Below are 14,753 nucleotides of genomic sequence, written 5' to 3' on the forward strand. Positions count from 1 at the left end.
CGAACGGGGGACCTTTCGCGTGTGAAGCGAACGTGATAACCACTACACTACGGAAACCACTGAAAACCACTTTTACGCACGTGCCCAGGCTCAATGCACTATTCACACTTGATTGCAAACATTTCAGATGCCAGACGACATGATTTCCGAATGGATTCAGTCACAGCTGCTGTGTCATTGAGTGACAGTAAATGTCTACTACACTTAAAGCCTCCCCTGTATAGCTCTAAGAATTCCCTTTAAAGGCCAGAACAGCGCCACTTTCTTTTTTACTAGCCAAAGATACTCTTAGAGCAGTCCTCGTTAGTATAGTGGACAGTATCTCTGCTTGTCAAGCAGAAGACCAGGGTTCGATTCCCTGACGGGGAGTTTTCTACCAGCTGCTAGTAAGACAACAGCCATTTAACACAGAGATGATGCATATTGAGCTTGTTCCTATTATCAGAGACAGCTTCACATTGAGGATATGATCACCTACCTCAGCATCCATGAATGTGCTTGAAAGGTTTCACATCACAATGGAAAATTCATCACGACCAAGACACAATTATTTGTCCATGAAATGCGATAATCCTACCACACGTTGACACGTTGGTTTAGGAAGCTATGGAGAAGGACTTCTGGACGGTCTCAACAAAGTTCTGGAAAAAACAATAAGACTACTCAGGAGCAGCACACAAGGGGCAGTTTTCAGTCAAGTGTGAAGCGGTTGGGAGGGGAGTCGGCACCTACAAGGGAGGAGAACTGCTGTCCCTGATGGGGATATTGTCAAATGGTGGAACGAGCCCTTTGAGGAACTCCGAATCCCGACCAACACAATTCGAGTTGCAGCTGGGGGACCTCAGAACTGCTTCTCTGCTCTTTGCAGATGATGTTGATCTATTGGCTTCATCAGGCCGGCTTCATCAGGCAGGATTACAGTTAGCACCTACAATTATCAAGCCGTGGTTCTCAACCAGAAAGTGGAGGATTCCTCAGCCCTGGGTGGGAGTGAGTGGCTGCCCCAAATGACAGAGTTCAAGTATCTCTGAGAGAAAACACTATTCACATAGTGCTTCTTTTCATCCAGTTTCCTAGGAATGCAGCTCAGAAGACTTTGATTGTGTGGAGGGAAAGCTAACCCTGGGGCACTAAGTAGAGTTTTATTGTGTCGAGTAAGCAGAGACAAAGAATAGTGTTTCCGCCCAGTTTCGAACGGGGGACCTTTCGCGTGTGAAGCGAACGTGATAACCACTACACTACGGAAACCACCGAAAACCACTTTTACGCACGTGCCCAGGCTCAATGCACTATTCACACTTGATTGCAAACATTTCAGATGCCAGACGACATGATTTCCGAATGGATTCAGTCACAGCTGCTGTGTCATTGAGTGACAGTAAATGTCTACTACACTTAAAGCCTCCCCTGTATAGCTCTAAGAATTCCCTTTAAAGGCCAGAACAGCGCCACTTTTTTTTTACTAGCCAAAGATACTGCTAGAGCAGTCCTCGTTAGTATAGTGGACAGTATCTCTGCTTGTCACGCAGAAGACCAGGGTTCGATTCCCTGACGGGGAGTTTTCTACCAGCTGCTAGTAAGACAACAGCCATTTAACACAGAGATGATGCATATTGAGCTTGTTCCTATTATCAGAGACAGCTTCACATTGAGGATATGATCACCTACCTCAGCATCCATGAATGTGCTTGAAAGGTTTCACATCACAATGGAAAATTCATCACGACCAAGACACAATTATTTGTCCATGAAATGCGATAATCCTACCACACGTTGACACGTTGGTTTAGGAAGCTATGGAGAAGGACTTCTGGACGGTCTCAACAAAGTTCTGGAAAAAACAATAAGACTACTCAGGAGCAGCACACAAGGGGCAGTTTTCAGTCAAGTGTGAAGCGGTTGGGAGGGGAGTCGGCACCTACAAGGGAGGAGAACTGCTGTCCCTGATGGGGATATTGTCAAATGGTGGAACGAGCCCTTTGAGGAACTCCGAATCCCGACCAACACAATTCGAGTTGCAGCTGGGGGACCTCAGAACTGCTTCTCTGCTCTTTGCAGATTATGTTGATCTATTGGCTTCATCAGGCCGGCTTCATCAGGCAGGATTACAGTTAGCACCTACAATTATCAAGCCGTGGTTCTCAACCAGAAAGTGGAGGATTCCTCAGCCCTGGGTGGGAGTGAGTGGCTGCCCCAAATGACAGAGTTCAAGTATCTCTGAGAGAAAACATTATTCACATAGTGCTTCTTTTCATCCAGTTTCCTAGGAATGCAGCTCAGAAGACTTTGATTTGTGTGGAGGGAAAGCTAACCCTGGGGCACTAAGTAGAGTTTTATTGTGTCGAGTAAGCAGAGACAAAGAATAGTGTTTCCGCCCAGTTTCGAACGGGGGACCTTTCGCGTGTGAAGCGAACGTGATAACCACTACACTACGGAAACCACCGAAAACCACTTTTACGCACGTGCCCAGGCTCAATGCACTATTCACACTTGATTGCAAACATTTCAGATGCCAGACGACATGATTTCCGAATGGATTCAGTCACAACTGCTGTGTCATTGAGTGACAGTAAATGTCTACTACACTTAAAGCCTCCCCTGTATAGCTCTAAGAATTCCCTTTAAAGACCAGAACAGCGCCACTTTTTTTTTACTAGCCAAAGATACTGCTAGAGCAGTCCTCGTTAGTATAGTGGACAGTATCTCTGCTTGTCACGCAGAAGACCAGGGTTCGATTCCCTGACGGGGAGTTTTCTACCAGCTGCCAGTAAGACAACAGCCATTTAACACAGAGATGATGCATATTGAGCTTGTTCCTATTATCAGAGACATTGAGGATATGATCACCTACCTCAGCATCCATGAATGTGCTTGAAAGGTTTCACATCACAATGGAAAATTCATCACGACCAAGACACAATTATTTGTCCATGAAATGCGATAATCCTACCACACGTTGACACGTTGGTTTAGGAAGCTATGGAGAAGGACTTCTGGACGGTCTCAACAAAGTTCTGGAAAAAACAATAAGACTACTCAGGAGCAGCACACAAGGGGCAGTTTTCAGTCAAGTGTGAAGCGGTTGGGAGGGGAGTCGGCACCTACAAGGGAGGAGAACTGCTGTCCCTGATGGGGATATTGTCAAATGGTGGAACGAGCCCTTTGAGGAACTCCGAATCCCGACCAACACAATTCGAGTTGCAGCTGGGGGACCTCAGAACTGCTTCTCTGCTCTTTGCAGATGATGTTGATCTATTGGCTTCATCAGGCCGGCTTCATCAGGCAGGATTACAGTTAGCACCTACAATTATCAAGCCGTGGTTCTCAACCAGAAAGTGGAGGATTCCTCAGCCCTGGGTGGGAGTGAGTGGCTGCCCCAAATGACAGAGTTCAAGTATCTCTGAGAGAAAACACTATTCACATAGTGCTTCTTTTCATCCAGTTTCCTAGGAATGCAGCTCAGAAGACTTTGATTGTGTGGAGGGAAAGCTAACCCTGGGGCACTAAGTAGAGTTTTATTGTGTCGAGTAAGCAGAGACAAAGAATAGTGTTTCCGCCCAGTTTCGAACGGGGGACCTTTCGCGTGTGAAGCGAACGTGATAACCACTACACTACGGAAACCACTGAAAACCACTTTTACACACGTGCCCAGGCTCAATGCACTATTCACACTTGACTGCAAACATTTCAGATGCCAGACGACATGATTTCCGAATGGATTCAGTCACAGCTGCTGTGTCATTGAGTGACAGTAAATGTCTACTACACTTAAAGCCTCCCCTGTATAGCTCTAAGAATTCCCTTTAAAGGCCAGAACAGCGCCACTTTTTTTTTACTAGCCAAAGATACTGCTAGAGCAGTCCTCGTTAGTATAGTGGACAGTATCTCTGCTTGTCACGCAGAAGACCAGGGTTCGATTCCCTGACGGGGAGTTTTCTACCAGCTGCTAGTAAGACAACAGCCATTTAACACAGAGATGATGCATATTGAGCTTGTTCCTATTATCAGAGACAGCTTCACATTGAGGATATGATCACCTACCTCATAAATGTGCTTGAAAGGTTTCACATCACAATGGAAAATTCATCACGACCAAGACACAATTATTTGTCCATGAAATGCGATAATCCTACCACACGTTGACACGTTGGTTTAGGAAGCTATGGAGAAGGACTTCTGGACGGTCTCAACAAAGTTCTGGAAAAAACAATAAGACTACTCAGGAGCAGCACACAAGGGGCAGTTTTCAGTCAAGTGTGAAGCGGTTGGGAGGGGAGTCGGCACCTACAAGGGAGGAGAACTGCTGTCCCTGATGGGGATATTGTCAAATGGTGGAACGAGCCCTTTGAGGAACACCGAATCCCGACCAACACAATTCGAGTTGCAGCTGGGGGACCTCAGAACTGCTTCTCTGCTCTTTGCAGATGATGTTGATCTATTGGCTTCATCAGGCCGGCTTCATCAGGCAGGATTACAGTTAGCACCTACAATTATCAAGCCGTGGTTCTCAACCAGAAAGTGGAGGATTCCTCAGCCCTGGGTGGGAGTGAGTGGCTGCCCCAAAAGACATGTTGGTTTAGGAAGCTATGGAGAAGGACTTCTGGACGGTCTCAACAAAGTTCTGGAACAAACAATAAGACTACTCAGGAGCAGCACACAAGGGGCAGTTTTCAGTCAAGTGTGAAGCGGTTGGGAGGGGAGTCGGCACCTACAAGGGAGGAGAACTGCTGTCCCTGATGGGGATATTGTCAAATGGTGGAACGAGCCCTTTGAGGAACTCCGAATCCCGACCAACACAATTCGAGTTGCAGCTGGGGGACCTCAGAACTGCTTCTCTGCTCTTTGCAGATGATGTTGATCTATTGGCTTCATCAGGCCGGCTTCATCAGGCAGGATTACAGTTAGCACCTACAATAATCAAGCCGTGGTTCTCAACCAGAAAGTGGAGGATTCCTCAGCCCTGGGTGGGAGTGAGTGGCTGCCCCAAATGACAGAGTTCAAGTATCTCTGAGAGAAAACATTATTCACATAGTGCTTCTTTTCATCCACTTTCCTAGGAATGCAGCTCAGAAGACTTTGATTGTGTGGAGGGAAAGCTAACCCTGGGGCACTAAGTAGAGTTTTATTGTGTCGAGTAAGCAGAGACAAAGAATAGTGTTTCCGCCCAGTTTCGAACGGGGGACCTTTCGCGTGTGAAGCGAACGTGATAACCACTACACTACGGAAACCACTGAAAACCACTTTTACACACGTGCCCAGGCTCAATGCACTATTCACACTTGACTGCAAACATTTCAGATGCCAGACGACATGATTTCCGAATGGATTCAGTCACAGCTGCTGTGTCATTGAGTGACAGTAAATGTCTACTACACTTAAAGCCTCCCCTGTATAGCTCTAAGAATTCCCTTTAAAGGCCAGAACAGCGCCACTTTTTTTTTACTAGCCAAAGATACTGCTAGAGCAGTCCTCGTTAGTATAGTGGACAGTATCTCTGCTTGTCACGCAGAAGACCAGGGTTCGATTCCCTGACGGGGAGTTTTCTACCAGCTGCTAGTAAGACAACAGCCATTTAACACAGAGATGATGCATATTGAGCTTGTTCCTATTATCAGAGACAGCTTCACATTGAGGATATGATCACCTACCTCATAAATGTGCTTGAAAGGTTTCACATCACAATGGAAAATTCATCACGACCAAGACACAATTATTTGTCCATGAAATGCGATAATCCTACCACACGTTGACACGTTGGTTTAGGAAGCTATGGAGAAGGACTTCTGGACGGTCTCAACAAAGTTCTGGAAAAAACAATAAGACTACTCAGGAGCAGCACACAAGGGGCAGTTTTCAGTCAAGTGTGAAGCGGTTGGGAGGGGAGTCGGCACCTACAAGGGAGGAGAACTGCTGTCCCTGATGGGGATATTGTCAAATGGTGGAACGAGCCCTTTGAGGAACACCGAATCCCGACCAACACAATTCGAGTTGCAGCTGGGGGACCTCAGAACTGCTTCTCTGCTCTTTGCAGATGATGTTGATCTATTGGCTTCATCAGGCCGGCTTCATCAGGCAGGATTACAGTTAGCACCTACAATTATCAAGCCGTGGTTCTCAACCAGAAAGTGGAGGATTCCTCAGCCCTGGGTGGGAGTGAGTGGCTGCCCCAAATGACAGAGTTCAAGTATCTCTGAGAGAAAACATTATTCACATAGTGCTTCTTTTCATCCAGTTTCCTAGGAACGCAGCTCAGAAGACTTTGATTTGTGTGGAGGAAAAGCTAACCCTGGGGCACTAAGTAGAGTTTTATTGTGTCAAGTAAGCAGAGACAAAGAATAGTGTTTCCGCCCAGTTTCGAACGGGGGACCTTTCACGTGTGAAGCGAACGTGATAACCACTACACTACGGAAACCACTGAAAACCACTTTTACGCACGTGCCCAGGCTCAATGCACTATTCACACTTGATTGCAAACATTTCAGATGCCAGACGACATGATTTCCGAATGGATTCAGTCACAGCTGCTGTGTCATTGAGTGACAGTAAATGTCTACTACACTTAAAGCCTCCCCTGTATAGCTCTAAGAATTCCCTTTAAAGGCCAGAACAGCGCCACTTTTTTTTTACTAGCCAAAGATACTGCTAGAGCAGTCCTCGTTAGTATAGTGGACAGTATCTCTGCTTGTCACGCAGAAGACCAGGGTTCGATTCCCTGACGGGGAGTTTTCTACCAGCTGCTAGTAAGACAACAGCCATTTAACACAGAGATGATGCATATTGAGCTTGTTCCTATTATCAGAGACAGCTTCACATTGAGGATATGATCACCTACCTCATAAATGTGCTTGAAAGGTTTCACATCACAATGGAAAATTCATCACGACCAAGACACAATTATTTGTCCATGAAATGCGATAATCCTACCACACGTTGACACGTTGGTTTAGGAAGCTATGGAGAAGGACTTCTGGACGGTCTCAACAAAGTTCTGGAAAAAACAATAAGACTACTCAGGAGCAGCACACAAGGGGCAGTTTTCAGTCAAGTGTGAAGCGGTTGGGAGGGGAGTCGGCACCTACAAGGGAGGAGAACTGCTGTCCCTGATGGGGATATTGTCAAATGGTGGAACGAGCCCTTTGAGGAACACCGAATCCCGACCAACACAATTCGAGTTGCAGCTGGGGGACCTCAGAACTGCTTCTCTGCTCTTTGCAGATGATGTTGATCTATTGGCTTCATCAGGCCGGCTTCATCAGGCAGGATTACAGTTAGCACCTACAATTATCAAGCCGTGGTTCTCAACCAGAAAGTGGAGGATTCCTCAGCCCTGGGTGGGAGTGAGTGGCTGCCCCAAATGACAGAGTTCAAGTATCTCTGAGAGAAAACATTATTCACATAGTGCTTCTTTTCATCCAGTTTCCTAGGAACGCAGCTCAGAAGACTTTGATTTGTGTGGAGGAAAAGCTAACCCTGGGGCACTAAGTAGAGTTTTATTGTGTCAAGTAAGCAGAGACAAAGAATAGTGTTTCCGCCCAGTTTCGAACGGGGGACCTTTCACGTGTGAAGCGAACGTGATAACCACTACACTACGGAAACCACTGAAAACCACTTTTACGCACGTGCCCAGGCTCAATGCACTATTCACACTTGATTGCAAACATTTCAGATGCCAGACGACATGATTTCCGAATGGATTCAGTCACAGCTGCTGTGTCATTGAGTGACAGTAAATGTCTACTACACTTAAAGCCTCCCCTGTATAGCTCTAAGAATTCCCTTTAAAGGCCAGAACAGCGCCACTTTCTTTTTTACTAGCCAAAGATACTCTTAGAGCAGTCCTCGTTAGTATAGTGGACAGTATCTCTGCTTGTCAAGCAGAAGACCAGGGTTCGATTCCCTGACGGGGAGTTTTCTACCAGCTGCTAGTAAGACAACAGCCATTTAACACAGAGATGATGCATATTGAGCTTGTTCCTATTATCAGAGACATTGAGGATATGATCACCTACCTCAGCATCCATGAATGTGCTTGAAAGGTTTCACATCACAATGGAAAATTCATCACGACCAAGACACAATCATTTGTCCATGAAATGCGATAATCCTACCACACGTTGACACGTTGGTTTAGGAAGCTATGGAGAAGGACTTCTGGACGGTCTCAACAAAGTTCTGGAAAAAACAATAAGACTACTCAGGAGCAGCACACAAGGGGCAGTTTTCAGTCAAGTGTGAAGCGGTTGGGAGGGGAGTCGGCACCTACAAGGGAGGAGAACTGCTGTCCCTGATGGGGATATTGTCAAATGGTGGAACGAGCCCTTTGAGGAACTCCGAATCCCGACCAACACAATTCGAGTTGCAGCTGGGGGACCTCAGAACTGCTTCTCTGCTCTTTGCAGATGATGTTGATCTATTGGCTTCATCAGGCCGGCTTCATCAGGCAGGATTACAGTTAGCACCTACAATTATCAAGCCGTGGTTCTCAACCAGAAAGTGGAGGATTCCTCAGCCCTGGGTGGGAGTGAGTGGCTGCCCCAAATGACAGAGTTCAAGTATCTCTGAGAGAAAACACTATTCACATAGTGCTTCTTTTCATCCAGTTTCCTAGGAATGCAGCTCAGAAGACTTTGATTGTGTGGAGGGAAAGCTAACCCTGGGGCACTAAGTAGAGTTTTATTGTGTCGAGTAAGCAGAGACAAAGAATAGTGTTTCCGCCCAGTTTCGAACGGGGGACCTTTCGCGTGTGAAGCGAACGTGATAACCACTACACTACGGAAACCACTGAAAACCACTTTTACACACGTGCCCAGGCTCAATGCACTATTCACACTTGACTGCAAACATTTCAGATGCCAGACGACATGATTTCCGAATGGATTCAGTCACAGCTGCTGTGTCATTGAGTGACAGTAAATGTCTACTACACTTAAAGCCTCCCCTGTATAGCTCTAAGAATTCCCTTTAAAGGCCAGAACAGCGCCACTTTTTTTTTACTAGCCAAAGATACTGCTAGAGCAGTCCTCGTTAGTATAGTGGACAGTATCTCTGCTTGTCACGCAGAAGACCAGGGTTCGATTCCCTGACGGGGAGTTTTCTACCAGCTGCTAGTAAGACAACAGCCATTTAACACAGAGATGATGCATATTGAGCTTGTTCCTATTATCAGAGACAGCTTCACATTGAGGATATGATCACCTACCTCATAAATGTGCTTGAAAGGTTTCACATCACAATGGAAAATTCATCACGACCAAGACACAATTATTTGTCCATGAAATGCGATAATCCTACCACACGTTGACACGTTGGTTTAGGAAGCTATGGAGAAGGACTTCTGGACGGTCTCAACAAAGTTCTGGAAAAAACAATAAGACTACTCAGGAGCAGCACACAAGGGGCAGTTTTCAGTCAAGTGTGAAGCGGTTGGGAGGGGAGTCGGCACCTACAAGGGAGGAGAACTGCTGTCCCTGATGGGGATATTGTCAAATGGTGGAACGAGCCCTTTGAGGAACACCGAATCCCGACCAACACAATTCGAGTTGCAGCTGGGGGACCTCAGAACTGCTTCTCTGCTCTTTGCAGATGATGTTGATCTATTGGCTTCATCAGGCCGGCTTCATCAGGCAGGATTACAGTTAGCACCTACAATTATCAAGCCGTGGTTCTCAACCAGAAAGTGGAGGATTCCTCAGCCCTGGGTGGGAGTGAGTGGCTGCCCCAAAAGACATGTTGGTTTAGGAAGCTATGGAGAAGGACTTCTGGACGGTCTCAACAAAGTTCTGGAACAAACAATAAGACTACTCAGGAGCAGCACACAAGGGGCAGTTTTCAGTCAAGTGTGAAGCGGTTGGGAGGGGAGTCGGCACCTACAAGGGAGGAGAACTGCTGTCCCTGATGGGGATATTGTCAAATGGTGGAACGAGCCCTTTGAGGAACTCCGAATCCCGACCAACACAATTCGAGTTGCAGCTGGGGGACCTCAGAACTGCTTCTCTGCTCTTTGCAGATGATGTTGATCTATTGGCTTCATCAGGCCGGCTTCATCAGGCAGGATTACAGTTAGCACCTACAATTATCAAGCCGTGGTTCTCAACCAGAAAGTGGAGGATTCCTCAGCCCTGGGTGGGAGTGAGTGGCTGCCCCAAATGACAGAGTTCAAGTATCTCTGAGAGAAAACATTATTCACATAGTGCTTCTTTTCATCCACTTTCCTAGGAATGCAGCTCAGAAGACTTTGATTGTGTGGAGGGAAAGCTAACCCTGGGGCACTAAGTAGAGTTTTATTGTGTCGAGTAAGCAGAGACAAAGAATAGTGTTTCCGCCCAGTTTCGAACGGGGGACCTTTCGCGTGTGAAGCGAACGTGATAACCACTACACTACGGAAACCACTGAAAACCACTTTTACACACGTGCCCAGGCTCAATGCACTATTCACACTTGACTGCAAACATTTCAGATGCCAGACGACATGATTTCCGAATGGATTCAGTCACAGCTGCTGTGTCATTGAGTGACAGTAAATGTCTACTACACTTAAAGCCTCCCCTGTATAGCTCTAAGAATTCCCTTTAAAGGCCAGAACAGCGCCACTTTTTTTTTACTAGCCAAAGATACTGCTAGAGCAGTCCTCGTTAGTATAGTGGACAGTATCTCTGCTTGTCACGCAGAAGACCAGGGTTCGATTCCCTGACGGGGAGTTTTCTACCAGCTGCTAGTAAGACAACAGCCATTTAACACAGAGATGATGCATATTGAGCTTGTTCCTATTATCAGAGACAGCTTCACATTGAGGATATGATCACCTACCTCATAAATGTGCTTGAAAGGTTTCACATCACAATGGAAAATTCATCACGACCAAGACACAATTATTTGTCCATGAAATGCGATAATCCTACCACACGTTGACACGTTGGTTTAGGAAGCTATGGAGAAGGACTTCTGGACGGTCTCAACAAAGTTCTGGAAAAAACAATAAGACTACTCAGGAGCAGCACACAAGGGGCAGTTTTCAGTCAAGTGTGAAGCGGTTGGGAGGGGAGTCGGCACCTACAAGGGAGGAGAACTGCTGTCCCTGATGGGGATATTGTCAAATGGTGGAACGAGCCCTTTGAGGAACACCGAATCCCGACCAACACAATTCGAGTTGCAGCTGGGGGACCTCAGAACTGCTTCTCTGCTCTTTGCAGATGATGTTGATCTATTGGCTTCATCAGGCCGGCTTCATCAGGCAGGATTACAGTTAGCACCTACAATTATCAAGCCGTGGTTCTCAACCAGAAAGTGGAGGATTCCTCAGCCCTGGGTGGGAGTGAGTGGCTGCCCCAAATGACAGAGTTCAAGTATCTCTGAGAGAAAACATTATTCACATAGTGCTTCTTTTCATCCAGTTTCCTAGGAACGCAGCTCAGAAGACTTTGATTTGTGTGGAGGAAAAGCTAACCCTGGGGCACTAAGTAGAGTTTTATTGTGTCAAGTAAGCAGAGACAAAGAATAGTGTTTCCGCCCAGTTTCGAACGGGGGACCTTTCACGTGTGAAGCGAACGTGATAACCACTACACTACGGAAACCACTGAAAACCACTTTTACGCACGTGCCCAGGCTCAATGCACTATTCACACTTGATTGCAAACATTTCAGATGCCAGACGACATGATTTCCGAATGGATTCAGTCACAGCTGCTGTGTCATTGAGTGACAGTAAATGTCTACTACACTTAAAGCCTCCCCTGTATAGCTCTAAGAATTCCCTTTAAAGGCCAGAACAGCGCCACTTTTTTTTTACTAGCCAAAGATACTGCTAGAGCAGTCCTCGTTAGTATAGTGGACAGTATCTCTGCTTGTCACGCAGAAGACCAGGGTTCGATTCCCTGACGGGGAGTTTTCTACCAGCTGCTAGTAAGACAACAGCCATTTAACACAGAGATGATGCATATTGAGCTTGTTCCTATTATCAGAGACAGCTTCACATTGAGGATATGATCACCTACCTCATAAATGTGCTTGAAAGGTTTCACATCACAATGGAAAATTCATCACGACCAAGACACAATTATTTGTCCATGAAATGCGATAATCCTACCACACGTTGACACGTTGGTTTAGGAAGCTATGGAGAAGGACTTCTGGACGGTCTCAACAAAGTTCTGGAAAAAACAATAAGACTACTCAGGAGCAGCACACAAGGGGCAGTTTTCAGTCAAGTGTGAAGCGGTTGGGAGGGGAGTCGGCACCTACAAGGGAGGAGAACTGCTGTCCCTGATGGGGATATTGTCAAATGGTGGAACGAGCCCTTTGAGGAACACCGAATCCCGACCAACACAATTCGAGTTGCAGCTGGGGGACCTCAGAACTGCTTCTCTGCTCTTTGCAGATGATGTTGATCTATTGGCTTCATCAGGCCGGCTTCATCAGGCAGGATTACAGTTAGCACCTACAATTATCAAGCCGTGGTTCTCAACCAGAAAGTGGAGGATTCCTCAGCCCTGGGTGGGAGTGAGTGGCTGCCCCAAATGACAGAGTTCAAGTATCTCTGAGAGAAAACATTATTCACATAGTGCTTCTTTTCATCCAGTTTCCTAGGAACGCAGCTCAGAAGACTTTGATTTGTGTGGAGGAAAAGCTAACCCTGGGGCACTAAGTAGAGTTTTATTGTGTCAAGTAAGCAGAGACAAAGAATAGTGTTTCCGCCCAGTTTCGAACGGGGGACCTTTCACGTGTGAAGCGAACGTGATAACCACTACACTACGGAAACCACTGAAAACCACTTTTACGCACGTGCCCAGGCTCAATGCACTATTCACACTTGATTGCAAACATTTCAGATGCCAGACGACATGATTTCCGAATGGATTCAGTCACAGCTGCTGTGTCATTGAGTGACAGTAAATGTCTACTACACTTAAAGCCTCCCCTGTATAGCTCTAAGAATTCCCTTTAAAGGCCAGAACAGCGCCACTTTCTTTTTTACTAGCCAAAGATACTCTTAGAGCAGTCCTCGTTAGTATAGTGGACAGTATCTCTGCTTGTCAAGCAGAAGACCAGGGTTCGATTCCCTGACGGGGAGTTTTCTACCAGCTGCTAGTAAGACAACAGCCATTTAACACAGAGATGATGCATATTGAGCTTGTTCCTATTATCAGAGACATTGAGGATATGATCACCTACCTCAGCATCCATGAATGTGCTTGAAAGGTTTCACATCACAATGGAAAATTCATCACGACCAAGACACAATCATTTGTCCATGAAATGCGATAATCCTACCACACGTTGACACGTTGGTTTAGGAAGCTATGGAGAAGGACTTCTGGACGGTCTCAACAAAGTTCTGGAAAAAACAATAAGACTACTCAGGAGCAGCACACAAGGGGCAGTTTTCAGTCAAGTGTGAAGCGGTTGGGAGGGGAGTCGGCACCTACAAGGGAGGAGAACTGCTGTCCCTGATGGGGATATTGTCAAATGGTGGAACGAGCCCTTTGAGGAACTCCGAATCCCGACCAACACAATTCGAGTTGCAGCTGGGGGACCTCAGAACTGCTTCTCTGCTCTTTGCAGATTATGTTGATCTATTGGCTTCATCAGGCCGGCTTCATCAGGCAGGATTACAGTTAGCACCTACAATTATCAAGCCGTGGTTCTCAACCAGAAAGTGGAGGATTCCTCAGCCCTGGGTGGGAGTGAGTGGCTGCCCCAAATGACAGAGTTCAAGTATCTCTGAGAGAAAACATTATTCACATAGTGCTTCTTTTCATCCAGTTTCCTAGGAATGCAGCTCAGAAGACTTTGATTGTGTGGAGGGAAAGCTAACCCTGGGGCACTAAGTAGAGTTTTATTGTGTCGAGTAAGCAGAGACAAAGAATAGTGTTTCCGCCCAGTTTCGAACGGGGGACCTTTCGCGTGTGAAGCGAACGTGATAACCACTACACTACGGAAACCACTGAAAACCACTTTTACGCACGTGCCCAGGCTCAATGCACTATTCACACTTGACTGCAAACATTTCAGATGCCAGACGACATGATTTCCGAATGGATTCAGTAACAGCTGCTGTGTCATTGAGTGACAGTAAATGTCTACTACACTTAAAGCCTCCCCTGTTTAGCTCTAAGAATTCCCTTTAAAGGCCAGAACAGCGCCACTTTTTTTTTACTAGCCAAAGATACTGCTAGAGCAGTCCTCGTTAGTATAGTGGACAGTATCTCTGCTTGTCACGCAGAAGACCAGGGTTCGATTCCCTGACGGGGAGTTTTCTACCAGCTGCTAGTAAGACAACAGCCATTTAACACAGAGATGATGCATATTGAGCTTGTTCCTATTATCAGAGACAGCTTCACATTGAGGATATGATCACCTACCTCATAAATGTGCTTGAAAGGTTTCACATCACAATGGAAAATTCATCACGACCAAGACACAATTATTTGTCCATGAAATGCGATAATCCTACCACACGTTGACACGTTGGTTTGTGTTCTAAGAATTCCTTTTAAAGGCCAGAACAGCGCCACTTTTTTTTTACTAGCCAAAGATACTGCTAGCGCAGTCCTCGTTAGTATAGTGGACAGTATCTCTGCTTGTCACGCAGAAGACCAGGGTTCGATTCCCTGACGGGGAGTTTTCTACCAGCTGCTAGTAAGACAACAGCCATTTAACACAGAGATGATGCATATTGAGCTTGTTCCTATTATCAGAGACAGCTTCACATTGAGGATATGATCACCTACCTCAGCATCCATGAATGTGCTTGAAAG

Source organism: Pholis gunnellus (assembly GCF_910591455.1).
Source record: "Pholis gunnellus genome assembly, chromosome: 4".
Lineage (NCBI taxonomy): Eukaryota > Metazoa > Chordata > Actinopteri > Perciformes > Pholidae > Pholis > Pholis gunnellus.